The sequence below is a fragment of the Aethalodelphis obliquidens genome, unplaced genomic scaffold (genome assembly GCF_003676395.1).
Source record: "Aethalodelphis obliquidens isolate GAN/ISIS:26980383/991018 unplaced genomic scaffold, ASM367639v1 scaffold72, whole genome shotgun sequence".
NCBI lineage: Eukaryota > Metazoa > Chordata > Mammalia > Artiodactyla > Delphinidae > Aethalodelphis > Aethalodelphis obliquidens.
Window position 1 is genome coordinate 9,335,220 of NW_020838016.1, and position 16,970 is coordinate 9,352,189.

The 16,970-nt window shown below is 36.4% G+C and overlaps 1 protein-coding gene across 5 annotated transcripts in view; it reads right to left on the bottom strand.

The window, feature by feature from the left end:
* The window catches only part of TFDP2 (transcription factor Dp-2), a 171,714-nt gene that overhangs the window by 98,269 nt on the left and 56,475 nt on the right, over positions 1–16,970 (bottom strand). The window lies entirely within an intron of this gene.

Genomic DNA, 16,970 nt, shown 5'->3' on the forward strand with positions numbered 1-16,970 from the left:
AAAAAAAAAAAAAAAAAAAAAAAAAAAAAAAGATATAATTCATAATAATACCAAATATGAACATGAAATACTTAGGGATAAATTTAACAAAATATGTGCAAGGCCTATACAATGAAAACTGTAATATTTTGCTGAGACAAATTACAGAAGATTTAAATTAATGGGCAGATCAAACATGTTTATAAATTAGAAGATTCAATATTAAGTTGTCAAAGCTTTCCAAATTCATCTATAGATTCAGTGCAATCCCAATCAAAATCTCAACAGGCAGTTCAGTAGAAATTTACAAGCTGATTCTAAAATTTATATAAAAATGCCAGACTTAATATAGCCAAAAACACCTCTGAAAAAGAACAAAGTTGGGGGTCTTACACTACCTGATTTTAAGACTTAATATACAGCTACAGCAGAGTTTCTCAACCTTGGTACCAGTGACATTTTGGACTGACTAATTCTTTGTGATGGGGAACTGTCCTGTGTACTGTAGGATTTTTAGCAGCATCCTGGCCTCTACTAGAGCAAATCCTCCACACCCCAAGTGTGACAATTAAAAATGTCTCCAGACACTGCCAAATAACTCATAGAGGGCAAAACTGCCCTTCATTGAGAACCACTAAGCTATGTAAGTATAGTGTGTTACTGTCATAAAGACAAATATTTAAATCAATGGAACAAAATAGGATCTAGAAATAGACCCTCAACTATGTATCAGCTGATATTTGACAAAGGCACAAAGCAATTCTATGGGGAAGGATAATCTTTTCAATAAATGATGCTATAATGATTGGTTATTTGTATGTAAGAAAGATATACCTCACCCCTCACCTCAATCCATGTGTAAAAATTTAATTCAAAACTTACCCCAAGCTTAAATTTAAGAGCCAAAACTATATAAAACTCCAAGAAAAAAATATAAGCAAAAACCTTAGTAATCTTGGCTTAGACAAAGATTTCTTAAATAGGACATAAAGAAGAACAAACTATTTTTTAAATTGACAAACTGCACATGAAAATAGGAAAGATGGGGAATTCCCTGGCAGTCCAGTGGTTAGGACCCGGCACTGTCACTGCAGGGGGCCTCGGTTCAATCCATGGTTGGGGAACTAAGATCCTAAGAGCTGCACGGTGCAACCCAAAAAAAAAATTTTTTTAATAAAATAAAGAAAATAGAATAGGTATTTACTCTTCAAAATTTAATGTTAAGAAAATTAAAAGGCAAGCTACAGGTTGGGAGAAAATACTTGCAATATATATATCTGATAAAGGACTTGTATCCAGAATAAGACAAACAGACCAATTTAAACATGGGCAAAAAAATTTGAACTGTTATTTCAAAGAAGATATGCCGATGGCAAATAAGCATGTGAAAAGATGCACAACATCATTACTCACTGGGGAAATACAAATTAAAACCACACTGAGATATCATATAAACCCACTAGAACAGCTAACATGAAAAAAGACTGACTATATCAAGTGCTAGCAAGGATGCAAGGCAACTAGAACTCTCATACATCGCTGATGGGATGACTGATTTGTACAGACACTCTGGGAAACATTTTGGTGATTTCTTATAAAGTTAAATATACACATACCATTGACCCAGCAATTCCACTCATAACGAAAACTTATGTCAACATGTAAGTCTGCATTTGAATGTTAATCACAGCAGCCTTATTCATAATAGTCGACAACTGGAAACAACACAAATGTTCATCAACTCATGGATGGATAAACAAGTTGTGGTACATCCATACAATGGAACAAAAAAGAACTGACACACAACACAAATAAATCTCAAAAGCATTATCCTAAGTATTGATACAAGAATCTAGACACAAATGATATTAATAAAATATATTAAAATATTCTATATGGCTAAAAATAATTCTGATTTTCAGTAGTCGTTTTTTTGGTTACATGAATCATTGGCACTTACCATCTTCTGTTATTTAACTTATGTCCCCTTAAATCAACTATAAACCCTTCTGCCATAGGGGTTACTGCGTATCTCTGTACAGCACTTCACAATATTAAAAATAATACCACATATTTGTCCACCAATCTACTGGCTGCATAATTCTCATTTAATAAAACAAGTGGAATGTACTATGCATACCACAATGCAGTCAGGATACCTGGATTCAAATCTCAGTTGACTACGTGGGTGACCTGTGGTAAGTCATTTAATCTATATGAAACTAAGTTTCCTTATTCATTAAACTGAACAGCATTGGGATAAAGTGGGGAAAGACAGAGTTGGGGATTTGGGGTGGGTACAACCAGCAATCCTAATGTATGTGAGGCCAATAAGGACGGTCAAACCTCTTGAGAAGCAAAGGGCCAAAAGTTACACTTGAACTTGAGTTTTCAGAAGAACCACAGTCTGAGAAAGTGGGATCTCATGAGCCTTCTTATATATTGGCTTTTAAGCAGGAGATATCACAAAAGTCACCACGGGGCAGAAAAATAATCATAGTAAACATCCATTTTCAATCCTTCAATGTAGTTTCCTTCCATCACTGGGAACAGGATTCAACAAGCACTATATATAGGGAAAATTAGCTATTTTAGACTGATATAAAACAAGTTAGCTTCACTCTACTGATATGTTGTTGCCATAGTAAACCATCTCAATAAGAGAAATCACAGGATCAAATATTTTGTATATGTGTTTGGCTGAGAATTTACAGTTGGTAGAATTATGAATGTCTATAAATCAAAAGCCAAAGTCACTCAAAGAATTACAACATGGCGAGGCTGAGAGGCTTCATTAGGGTTTTGCTGTGTACCCACCATGTGCCAAAAACATGTGCAAGGTCACATGTGTACCATTTAATCTTCACAATTGCCCTTATCAGGTATCAGCTAGCTGTTTCAGAGATGAGAAAATTGACATTCCGGAACACAATTTAGTAATTTGCCCATTAGTCTGTGACATTAGTGTGGCAAGGCTAGGATTCAAACTCAGAGCTTTTGATTCCATGTCCTTACCACTACTTAAGCCTATTACCACTATATAAAAGCCCAGCTTCCAATTATTGAAACTAGCACATTTCCTAGAAAATAGTAGGCTTAGTAATTTTTAGTTTTTTTCTAAGGGAGACAGGAGGCAGCTATGATCCAAGAGAGTCAGGAAACAGGTTATTACCTCCAGCTATCAGAAGGGGAAACTAAAGTTTATATATAAAGTGATAAAGCAAGTTTTTGAATCTTGGAATTCCCTGCCTTTTCTCTACACTAGTATTACTTTGACATTCATCATGATAATGATGATGGTGAAGAGGAGAAAAAGACAGAGGAGGAGAAAAAGTACACTGAATTACAAGGCCAAGTATTTTCCTTCTTTGAATAGCCTACGCATATTTACTGAGTACCTATAAAGGTCAAACACAGCACTTGGCACTGGGGAAATATCGGTGAATAAATAAACAAGACATAGTTCCTACCCAAGGGAACGTTCACCCTAGTAGGAAGATACAGACAACTAAATATATAATTAAAATATAGTGTGGGGCTTCCCTGGTGGCGCAGTGGTTGAGAGTCCGCCTGCCGATGCGGGGGACACGGGTTTGTGCCCCAGTTCGGGAAGATCCCACATGCCGCGGAGCGGCTGGGCCCGTGAGCCATGGCCGCTGAGCCTGCGCGTCTGGAGCCTGTGCTCCGCAACGGGAGAGGCCACAGCAGTGAGAGGCCCGTGTACTGCAAAAAAATATATATATAGTGTGAATGCAAAGACAGGTCAGCACAGGGTGCCACAGGAGCACAGATGAGACAAATTAAACCCAGAGAGGCCAGAAGTAGGGCTCCAAGACATCCAGTTAAATGTGAATTTCAAATAAACAATGAATACGTTTCTAGAGTATGCCCCTAATACTGTCCTGTATTTTTATTTGCTATACCCGGCAACCCTAGGTGGGGATGATGTTTAGAAAAGTGTCTTAGAGAAAATGATACCCAAGATGGAAACTGAATTATCAGTATTACTTATCCCCAACAAATTTGGGGACCCCCATGTGGCGAGGATCTGAAAGCCCCTGACAACAGCCAGGGAAGAACTGAGGGCCCATGCCAAAAGTCACATAAGTGAGCCATCTTAGAAGCAGATGTTCCAGACATAGTCCAGCTCTCAGATGACGACAGCCCTGGCCCAGGGCTTGATTACAATACACAAGAGACCCTGAGGCAGAATCACCCAGCTAAGCCACTCCTGGCCCTCAGAAACTGGGTGGGATAATAAATGCTTGTTGTTAGCTGTTAGGTTTCAGGGTAATTTGTTATGCAGCAACAGAAATGCTCTGCCCATCACAGGAGTTCGGCATCCTGTAAGAATGGGACCATGCTAGTACTCCATTGTGCTCCATCGTGGCTGAGAGCAGCCACAGTCAGTGTGGGTGGCCTCAGCAAGAATGAGGCAGTGGATCCAGAGGGGCCACAGCTGCCACTGTCAGTCAGTTATGCCTCCGTTCAAGCAGGAGATCTGAATGGCGTATTTCCACAGCCTCCACGGGATAACAAAGTTTGTTAACGACAGCCTATCCTTTCTGAAACAAAATACTTTTAAAAGATCTTTCTAAAATTACAAAATAAAAAATATTTCTCTGAGATCAGCTTAATCACTTCAGGGAATTGTGTGAAAATAGAAACACAAGCAGAATAAGAGAAAAAATTAGCAGAGCTAAGAATGGCAAAGCTATTTCATGTACGTTAAGAATGGAAACGGCTCTGCAACCAAGAAAAGAGTTTGCTCCTGGGTGGCTTGTTTTGACTCTCCCATCCAGAAGGGAATTTCTGAAACTTAAGCATAATGTGCGACTGAAGAGCTGTGAACTGTGGTTAATCAACTAATCCAGAATTTCTAGGAGTATCTGTTGAAACAATTTGAGTATTATGAATTCCATAAATTATTGTATTCCAAGAGATTAAGTTTAAGTGATTGCATTCTAACTATCTAATATGAATAGAAAAATCTCAGAGAAAGACATTTCCCTCCTTTTCCAAAAATACAGGATGAGTTGGAAGGGAGTAGGTAATAACAGTAAAACTAAATGTGGCTGCAGGGAGATGCTAGAAGCTTTCTTTGATCACAGGCCCCAGACTCAGCCCCCTTGGCTTTATATAATAAGGTTTTCTATCCAAACCATCTCAGAGGTCATATGCTATTATGACACATTATTCCCCAGGCCAGTTCAACACCAACTGAGCTTAGTATGAGTTAATGCTGGAATCCTTTAAAGTCTGTGTTCCAGATATACCAGATGTTACTCTTCTCCTCATGGTTTGCAAAACGGTCACAATTATCTTAACAAGATCCCCAAATCAAATTTCATAGAAACTGAGATAAGGATACTGCCTTAAAAAGCTTACCTCTCCAGGATAGTACAATTCACTGATTTAAAAATAAAGCCTGATCTAACCTATGTTTTCTAGAAATTGCTATGTGAATTAATATTTTTAAGTAAACTTTTAAATTTTATTTATTTATTTTATTGAAGTTAGTTGATTTACAATATTATATTAGTTTCATGTATAAGCTGACAAGTTTTAAAATATCCAGTTCATTTAACAATTACCTTGGGATACTAATCCAAGACAGAACACAGCGACGTAAACAAATAAAATCCAGACTATCTTTGAATTTGAGTATCTGATGTTACAGAATAAAGCAACAGTTACTTAGATATTTTTATACAAAATTAAGTAGCAGTTTTATATATTTGCTTTGATCAATTACATAAAATTGAAACACACATTAAACAAAGCACTGAAGTTTCAGGCCTAAGCCCTGTGCATTTTCTTTGTAGCCGCTCTAACACATATGGTTAAGATTTTCCAATGACTGTATCCAATGTTTCTCAACAACTGGGTTGGTTCAGAGTGAGGTTTAAAGATCTGGAACCAAAAACCAAGGAAAGCTTTTAAAACTGGCAGCAAATAACAATTTCTAGAGGATTAGCTGTCTTTTCTAACTAAATAATACACTATAAAATTTTGTGATCCAAAGTAGAAGGGAGTTGAGGAAAAAAACATTCAACACAAAGCTCTTTAATATCATCTAGGATAACAGATGCTGGTCAGACAGTTTCACTGTTCCTGATCTCTCTGCCTCTAGCTTTCTTTCCTTGTATTTGGAACTTCTTTTATTTTCCTTCTCCTAAAGCATTATTTCCCCTAGTTCTCTTTGTTCATAAGTAGCCAATATATATCGTAGAATTTACTTCACTGATACACCTTAATTAATATTATGATAACACTAACCTTGCTTTTTATTTTAATGGGAATTTGAATAGATTCTCCCAAAATTTGAACTATAAAAAAAAAAATCACTAAAATGTGTAATATCTCCAGTGATTTCACGATTTTACCTTTCTCTCCTCTGACTTGTCTATGGGGTTATCTTGAGAAAAAGTTCCACTTTAAAAAATTCCACTAATAACAATTTTCTCTTACTCATTTCAAATACCTGTTTTTAAACTAAACATACAAAATTTGAGGGGAGTGGACAAGTGGAAACGCCAACAAAACCTGAGAAGAGAAAAACTTGATAGTGGAATTTTGCCTTTGTTTCATCCACTCAACAGATAGATGTTAAGCCCCTGTGAGTCACCTACCTAGCACTGTGCTAGGTACAAGTCCTACTTTGTCTCAAGAGCCTGCCACTACAATATAATTTTAAAATACCAACGAGGCTAATAAGATTATACATGTATAACTTACATATTATATATATAAACTGGATTTTTTTTTTTTTACTGGAGAATTTGAATTATTTTGTGCTTTCCACCTTGTTCTAAAGACTCAGACAATAGGAAGAAGGGAATAAATTCTGAGAACTATACTTTTAGAGTTCGGAATAAGGGTACCAGTGGATAAAACAGAAAGAAAATCGAGATGATAAGAACATTTCAAAGTTACCAAAGCTCTAAAAGTAATACAAAAATCCGTGTAGTCTGCAGAAATACAAAGCATCCTAAGAGACCACTACAAGCAACTCTATGCCAATAAAATGGACAACCTGGAAAAAATAGACAAATTCTTAGAAAGGTATAACCCTCCAAGACGGAACCAGGAAGAAATAGAAAATATGAACAGACCAATCACAAGTAATGAAATTGAAACTGTGATTAAAAATCTTCCAAAAACCAAAAGTCCAGGACCAGATGGCTTCACAGGTGAATTTTATCAAACATTTAGAGAAGAGTTAACACCCATCCTTCTCAAATGCTTCCAAAAAACTGCAGACTAAGGAACACTCCCAAACTCATTCTATGAGGCCACTATCACCCTGATACCAAAACCAGACAAAGATACTACAAAAAAAGAAAATTACAGACCAATATCACTCATGAATATAGATGCAAAAATCCTCAACAAAATACTAGCAAACAGAATCCAAGAACACATTAAAAGGATCATACACCATGATCAACTGGGATTTATCCCAGGGATGCAAGGATTCTTCATTATGCGCAAATCAATCAATGTGATACACCATATTAACAAACTGAAGAATAAAAAACATATGATCATCTCAATAGATGCAGAAACAGCTTTTGACAAAATTCAACACCCATTTATGATAAAAACTCTCCCAAAAGTGGGTATAGAGGGAACCTACCTCAACATAATAAACGCCATATATGACAAACCCACAGCAAACATCATTCTCAATGGTGAAAAACTGAAAGCATTTCCTCTAAGGTCAGGAACAAGACAAGGATGTCCACTCTCACCACTATTATTCAACATAGTTCTGGAAGTCCTAGCCACAGCAATCAGAGAAGAAAAAGAAATAAAAGGAATACAAATCGGAAAAGAAGAAGTAAAACTGTCACTGTTTGCAGATGACATGATACTATATATAGAGAATCCTAAAGATGCCACCAGAAAACTACTAGAGCTACTCAATGAATTTGGTAAAGTAGCAGGATACAAAATTAATGCACAGGGGCTTCCCTGGTGGCGCAGTGGTTGAGAGTCCGCCTGCTGATGCAGGGGACATGGGTTCATGCCCCGGTCCGGGAAGATCCCACATGCCGTGGAGCGCCTAGGCCCGTGAGCCATGGCCTCTGAGCCTGCGCGTCCGGAGCCTCTGCTCCGCAATGGGAGAGGCCACAACAGTGAAAGGCCCACGTACCGCAAAAAAAAAGAAAAAAAAATTAATGCACAGAAATCTCTTGCATTCCTATACACTAATGATGAAAAAATCTGAAAGAGAAATTAAGGAAACACTCCCATTTACCACTGCAACAAAAAGAATAAAATACCTAGGAATAAACCTACCTAGGGAGACAAAAGACCTGTATGCAGAAAACTGTAAGACACTGATGAAAGAAATTAAAGATGATACAAACAGATGGAGAGATATACCATGTTCTTGCATTGGAAGAATCAATATTGTGAAAATGACTATACTACCCAAAGCAATCTACAGATTCAATGCAATCCCTATCAAATTACCAATGGCATTTTTTACGGAACTAGAACAAAAAAATCTTAAAGTTTGTATGGAGACACAAAGGCCCCCGAATAGCCAAACCAGTCTTGAGGGAAAAAAACAACAGCTGGAAGAATCAGACTCCCTGACTTCAGGCTATACTACAAAGCTACAGTAATCAAGACAATATGGTACTGGCACAAAAACAGAAATATAGATCAATGGAACAGGATAGAAAGCTCAGAGATAAACCCATGCACCTATGGTCAACTAATCTATGACAAAGAGGCAAGGATATACAATGGAGAAAAGACAGTCTCTTCAATAAGTGGTGCTGGGAAAACTGGACAGCTGCATGTAAAAGAAAGAAATTAGAACACTCCCTAACACCATACACAGAAATAAACTCAAAATGGATTCGAGTCCTAAATGTAAGACGGGACACTATCAAACTCTTAGAGGAAAACATAGGAAGAACACTCTTTGACATAAATCACAGCAAGATCTTTTTTGATCCACCTCCTAGAGTAACGGAAATTAAAACCAAAAACAAACAAATGGGACCTAATGAAACTTAAAAGCTTTTGCAAAGCAAAGGAAACTACAAACAAGACGAAAAGACAACCCTCAGAATGGGAGAAAATATTTGCCAAGGAATCAACAGACAAAGGATTAATCTCCAAAATATATAAACAGCTCATGCAGCTCAATATTAAAAGAACGACCCAATCCAAAAATGGGCAGATGACCTAAACAGACATTTCTCCAAAGACATACAGATGGCCAAGAAGCACATGAAAAGCTGCTCAACATCACTATTAGAGAAATGCAAATCAAAACTACAATGAGGTATCACCTCACACCAGTTAGAATGGGCATCATCAGAAAATCTACAAACAACAAATGCTGGAGAGGGTGTGGAGAAAAGGGAACCCTCTTGCATTGCTGGGGGGAATGTAAATTGATACAGCCACTATGGAGAACAGTATGGAGGTTCCTGAAAAAACTAAAAATAGAATTACCATATGACCCAGCAATCCCACTACTGGGCATATACCCTGAGAAAACCATAATTCAGAAAGACACGTGCACCCCAATGTTCACTGCGGCACTATTTACAATAGCTGGATCATGGAAGCAACATAAATACTCATCAACAGACAAATGGATAAAGAAGTTGAGGTACATATATACAATGGAATATTACTCGGCCATAAAAAGGAATGAAATTGGGTCATTTGTAGAGACGTGGATGAATCTAGAGACTGTCATACAGAGTGAAGTAAGTCAGAAAGAGAAAAACAAATATCGTATATTAACGCATATATGTGGAACCTAGAAAAATTGTACAGATGAACTGGTTTGCAGGGCAGAAATTCAGACACAGATGTAGAGAACAAACATATGGACACCAAGGGTGGAAAGCAGCTGGAGGGGTGATGAATTGGGAGACTGGGATTGACATTTATATACTAATATGTATAAAATGGATAACTAATAAGAACCTGCTGTATAAGAAAATAAATAAAATTAAATTAAAAAAATTTTTTTGTATCTGTGTAGTGCTTTAAAAGTATTGAGTCTAGTAATGTTCCTGATTACAACTGCCAACAGCCTATCAACTTATCTGTCTTTGCCAAAAAATTTAAACTCATTCTACTGAAGAATTTGCATATGAGAACATAACTTCAATTATAATATAAGGTAATAGGAAAATAAAATTCAATTACAAAAATACACTTGACAGACTCGGTATTTTAAAATTATATTGTGAGATCACTAGTTGTAATATCCCCAAACTGAAAACTACCCAAATGCCCAATTGCATTAGAATAAATAAATAAATTATGGTTTAGTTACACAGTGGAATATTATATAGCAATGAGAAAAGATCAAGTACAACTACATACAATATGGATGAATCTCACAAACATGTTGAGCAAGAAAAGCAAGTCACAAAGAATAAATGCTGTATGATTCCATATGTAAAGCCCCAAAACAGACAAAAATAGTCTATCCTGTTAGAGGTCAAGACAGCACTTAGCCTTCAAGGGGAGCACAAAACATGCTTCTGGGATGCTGGTATTTTGCTTCTAGTTTCGAGTGCTGGTTTGTGAAATTTCACTGAACTGTACACCTATATTTGTACTTTTCTCTATGTATTTCAACTAAAACTTGATAACTTTATATATATATACATACACATATATATGTAAATATATGACATGAATATTTTCATTATAAAAGTAAATAGCCCATTCTGGATACATTACAAAATGCAGAAAATATATAGTATCAATCAATCATAATCTCATATTCTAAAAGATACCTGTAATTTGATAGATTTCCTCATTTTTCTATAAATGTCACATAGTTAAGAACATAGAATACATACAATTTTACTTAAATGTGAGGTTAAATTATATCAAAACATACCTATGTAAAATAATTATGTGTATTAAGCATTTTCTATTTTCAAAATACGACTACAAATTTAGCTATCATATACATACAAACACAATTTACTTTAAAATCACCTAGTAATATACTTCTGTGTGTGAGCTACTTTTTTGCTATTTACAAACAATGCTATGATAAATACCTGTCTTTGTCTATATTAATTATAAGTCAAAATTTACTTCCTTAGGGTAGATACCTAGAGATAGAATTACAAGAGCCAATGTTCTTGCATTAAAATTAGCAAAAGATAAAATATTGCTATAACATGAGGACAGAGGTTTGAAAAAGCAACAAAATGGATAGCCTATCCTCCTTTCTTCACTTGTCTTTTCTTTTAGAAGTGCTCCTTAGGCAGTAGAGTCCTTTCGTAAAGCAAAATCTGTGGTTTGAAAGTCTAAGACGTGAGGCTTGATGATACCGCAGTAGTAGACACATAGAAGGTACTGGAAAAAGTTTTCTGAATTGAGTGAAAAATCTTAGGCAGAAAAGTCAGTCTGATTCTACCTTTTGCTTAATCCCCACTTCTTCTACATACCCTTAGAGTAGTAATTCTCCAAGTGTGGTCCAGGGGCTAGCAATATCAGCTTCACCTAGGAACTTGTTAGAAATATAAATTCTCAGACCCCACCCCAGACCTACTGAATCAGAAACTCTGGAGTCAATCTTTATGAGATGCCCTCCAGGTGATTCTGTTGCTTGCTAAAATTTAAGAACTACTGGACTAAAGCACTCTAAACCTCCCGGCATACTAAGAAAACATCACCTTTATTAATCAGGGAATGGAAAAAAGATAAATAATTTTTAGAAACTATTATTCTAATTGCTACTTTGCTCATCTGAGAGACTGAGGGCCTTCGTGTCAGATAAATGTTTTCATCTTCTGTTCCACTTCTTTTAGATTTGTAATTTACATGTCTGCAGTGTCAGTCATGCTACTCGTCACACTTTAATGGGTCCCAAATGGACTCACTAAAGGGGATGTAAAGGATGTCACTGAAGAAAGGGATGACAAAACAGGTCCTGGCTTATTCTGAGATATGCAAAAAATTGGATTTAATTAGTTTCACAGGCAGAAAATGAAAGAAGAAATTTGTATTACCAGTAAATCCTGATAGCAATTTCCTTTTACTTCAAAATACAGCTTGTAATTAAATGTATTCAGGCTGGTCTTTTTCAATAATTTAACCAGCAACTTGCAGACATTTTCTACATAATTGATACAATGATAAGGAAAGGCTCAAATATCAAAGGAACAATGAAGGAAGTAAAGGAGAAGAGAATTAATATTTTATTGGGCACCCACTACATGCTAAGCATTATGCATAAAGCTTTACACATGAGAGTTAAATAAGAAAATATAATCCCTCCAAGGTAGGTATTACAATCACCAAAGCACAAATGTGAAAATCAGAAGAGAGATTTAGTATTATTTCCGATGTTATCAATTGTAGATCTAGTAAATAGCAAAGCTGAAATTTGAAGCTCTGCTTCACTGATTCCAAAACCTGACCCTTTTCAAATATATCAAACTTACTTTACAACATGAAGCAAAATACAATGTGTTTTCATTAGAATGAATAAAAATCTCCTAAAGAAATATAGTTAGTAAAATTTTACCAACTTTTAATAGTTTTCCTATTTAGTATTTTTTAAAGACACAGCTACCATTTTTATTTACTAGGTAATTTATAAAGCAGAGGAGAAACCAGGTTAAATTCAGAAGAGGCAATTTAATCTTTCCTAAATAACATTTGCAATTTAAATTGCCAAAACACTGTGTTGGCAACAAAGCTGTTAAACAACTTTAAGGCATGATTTTTGATATTTTGCTTTTAGATTTGGCAACTCATGCAAATTTTATGTTGGTCATAAACAAGATGAATTTAAATGAGGAAATTCAAAAAAAGAAAACATTTAAGAAGTTGATTTTAGAACTAAATTCCAATTGACAATCAAAATTATCATCTTCCCTTAGTGCTGTGGGTTTGAAATTAACCAGTACCAATAGCTGTTACCAATAGTAAGCAAGATGGCTAGCTAAGTTAAAGGTGTGGAAAAGTTTTCTTCTAGAAGACAGTGAGCCATATAGGAATAGGAAATAAAAACAGGCAATTAGATCAACTCCATTTTCCAACTACCTAGCAAATAAGAAATCACATAAAGAAGGACCTTTTAACATCAACAGTATTCTACTCTGCCAACTAAGTTACAAGCTGATTCACTGAAAATGAATTTTGAAATACTACAGCAACAAGACTGCAGATATCCTTTCCTCCAAAAAGAATAATATCCATTTATCATCCTTTCATAAGAAATAGTGACTCGTTATTTCAAGATATTAAAAATAGGTATCATCATGTCACGCTCTATAATAAAGCAATTTATATTAACTATCAGAATAGAGAATAAAAATGTATATTAAAAAATGGGGAGGGCTTCCCTGGTGGCGCAGTGGTTGGGAGTCCGCCTGCCGATGCAGGGGACACAGGTTTGTGCCCCGGATCGGGAAGATCCCACATGCCGCGGAGCGGCTGGGTCCGTGAGCCATGGCCGTTGAGCCTGTGCGTCCGGAGCCTGTGCTCCGCGACGGGGGAGGCCACAACGGTGAGAGGCCCATATACCACAAAAAAAAAAAAAAGGGGGGGGGAACCCATTTTATTCGGTCTCAGGTACAACATACTGTGTTATCAAAATTATTTATAAATCTAGAACATGCAATCAAAACACAGAACAAAGTTATGTAATTCTACCTAACCACAATATACATTGCGAAAGCAGTTAACAGGAAGATAAAAGATGTAGTAAGCACAGTCTATTTAAAAACATTTTAATTTTTCCTTTATTTTTTGTTTTAAATCAGGAACTTAACGTTTATTTCTAAAAGATCATTCTTATTTTAGTATTTAATTATGTAGTATGGTAAACTAAACATGATTATTTAAATAAAACTTATCTTGTAGATAAACACAAGAGAAAAAAAGATCAGAAAAATACAAAAGAGAAAAAGATCAGATGGCACCGGTCCTACAGGAAAAGCAAGCTACTGGATTGAACAGGTCGATAAAACTACTTGTAGAATGTGTTACTCTATTATCAGATCATTAAGATATTTTTAAATATCCTGAAAACAAATTCAGATTCAAAAGGCAAAGCCAGAACCATTCACTGTGTTCATTAAAATACAATCTCTCAGTAAGCCTCACACAGCAAGAGAGGCCCAACTTACCCTACCATGACCTCAGATTTAGAAGCCTGCCAAAGAATTTTCATAGAAATAGCAACCAAATGTCACTTATACCTACTGTTCAAAGAAATATAAAATAAAACAAAGCTTACTAGATATTTGAGGACTTAAATTTGTTAAGTAAAATTAAAAAAAAAATGGGGCAAACGTTAGCAGCCTTTTTAATAAAACATATAACTCCAAAATATACAAGCTACTCTCTTTTTAAGATTTTGAGGACTGAAATAATCTCTAATACCAGTTCCTTACCCTTTCACCTTTCCAGCTCCTTTTAAACTTCTTCTCATCAAGGAAGGTAAGTTCTCACATTCCCTTCTTAGCAGACATGCATTCATATGGCCCCTATAAGGAGCCATTCCAGCAACACTTTTGGGAAAACTCTGAATTCCTTCTCTTCCTACTGCCTTACCCACAAAATGCTTTCTTTTATTTCTGTTTCCAGGCTGTGAAGATCTTTTAAAAAAACGTTACAAAACCTGAACAATTGGTTCCACTATAAACGTATGTACTGTCTAACCTCAACTGGTTCCCTGCTGTTACACAGGGATTCCAGAATCATCTCTAGATTATAAGGGATTAAAAATAGTACAGGGCTTCCCTGGTGGCGCAGTGGTTGAGAGTCTGCCTGCCGATGCAGGGGACACAGGTTCGTGCCCCGGTTCGGGAGGATCCCACATGCTGCGGAGCGGCTGGGCCCGTGAGCCATGGCCGCTGAGCCTGCGCGTCCGGGGCCTGTGCTCCGCAACGGGAGAGGCCACAACAGTGAGAGGCCCGCGTACTGCAAAAAAAAAAAAAAAAAATAGTACAAAACAGGCTCTAATCAACAATACTCTCCAAATGGAGAACTCATAAGCTCCTCTCAAAATTAAGTGGTGTTAGGCTTCCCTGGTGGTGCAGTGGTTAAGAACCTGCCTGCCAATGCAGGGGACACAGGTTCAAGCCCTGGTCTGGGAAGATCATACATGCCACAGAGCAACTAAGCCCGTGTGCCACAACTACTGAGCCTGTGTGCCACAACTACTGAGCTCACATGCCACAACTACTGAAGCTTGCATGCCTAGAGTCCATGCTCTGCAACAAGCGAAGCCTACACAATAAGAAGCCCGCGCACCGCAACGAAGAGTAGCCCCCGCTTGCCGCAACTAGATAAAGCCCACGCACGGCAACGAATACCCAACGCAGCCAAAAAAATAATTAATTTTTTTAAAAATTAAGTGCTGTTTATGCAAGGAATCCAAAGTTTTTGTGACATGTAAAAATCAATCAATGTAGCTCACCATATTCATGGGCTAAAATTACTCCCACCATATATAATCACTGCAATAGGTGCAGAAAAAAAACATTTACCAAAATCCACCATTCATTATCAAAACCCTCAGAAAACTTAGAAGGGAAACTTACTCAACCAGTTGCAGGGTGGCTATGAAAATTCTACCAGCTAACATCATACCTAATAATAAAAGACAATACTTTCCTCCTAAGATCAAGAACAAGGCAAGGATTTCTGCTCTCTCCATTTCTACTTAACCTTGAACTGGAAGTCCTAATCAGTGATGTTAGGAAAGAAAAAGAAATACAAATTGGAAAGGAAAAGTTAAACTTTTTATTTACAGATGACGTGAGAGTATATAAGGGAAATCCTAAAAAATCCACAAAAGAATTACTAGAAATAAGTTTCACAAGGGAGCAGGCTACAAAAAATACAAAAGCCAACTGTGTGTCTACATACTCGCAAAGAACAACTAGATACTGAAATTAAAAATACCATTTACAGGGACTTCCCTGGCAGTCCAGTGGTTAAGACTCCACACTTCCACTGCAGGGGGCACATGTTTGCTCCCTGGTCAGGGAACTAAGACCTTACATCCCACATGCCACGCAGCGTGGCCAAAAAAAGAAAAAAGAAAAGAAGAAAAAAGACACCACCAATAACAAAAATATCATTTACAAAAAAAAAAAATCCTGGAACTAATACATGATTATAGCAAGGTTGCAGGATACAAGGTTAATAAATAAAAGTCAACTGCTTTCTTATATACCAACAATGAATAACTGGAGTTTGAAACTACGAACACAAGGCCATCTACATTAGCACCAAAAAATGAAATACTTAAGGATATATCCAATAATATGTATAAGATCTATATGTGGAAAACTACCAAATTGTGATGAAAGAAATCAGAGATCTAATTAATGGAGAGAGAAGTCCATGTTTATGCATAGAAGAATTAATATTGTTAAGATGTCAGTTATTCCCACTGATGTACAGAGTCAATGCAATCTCAATCAAAATCCCAGCAAGTTATTTTGTAGATATCAACAAACTGACTCTAAAGTTTACACAGAGAGGCAAAAGACCCAGAATAGCCAACACAATATTGAAGAAGAAAAGTTGGAGGACTGATACCACCCAACCTCAAGACTCACAGTCATCAAGGCAGTGTGGTATCAGCAAAAAAATAAGAAAATAGATCAGTGGAATAGAATAGAGAGCCCAGAAAAAGACCTACACAAATACTTTCAACTAGACTTTGACAAAGGAGCAAAGGCAATTCAATGGATAAAGGACAGTCTTTTCAACAAATGAGGATGAAACAACCAGACATCCACATGCAGAAAAAAAAAAAGAATTAGACACATACTTTACACCTGTCACAAAATTAACTCAAAATGAATCACAGACCTAAATGTAAACTGTAAAACTCCTAGAAGAAAAATAAGAGAAAAATCTAACTGACCTTCAGTGTGGTAATGACTTTATAGATACAACACCAAAAAGTGTGATCCATGAAAAAAAAAATGAGGCTTTAATGTTGGACTTCATTAAGA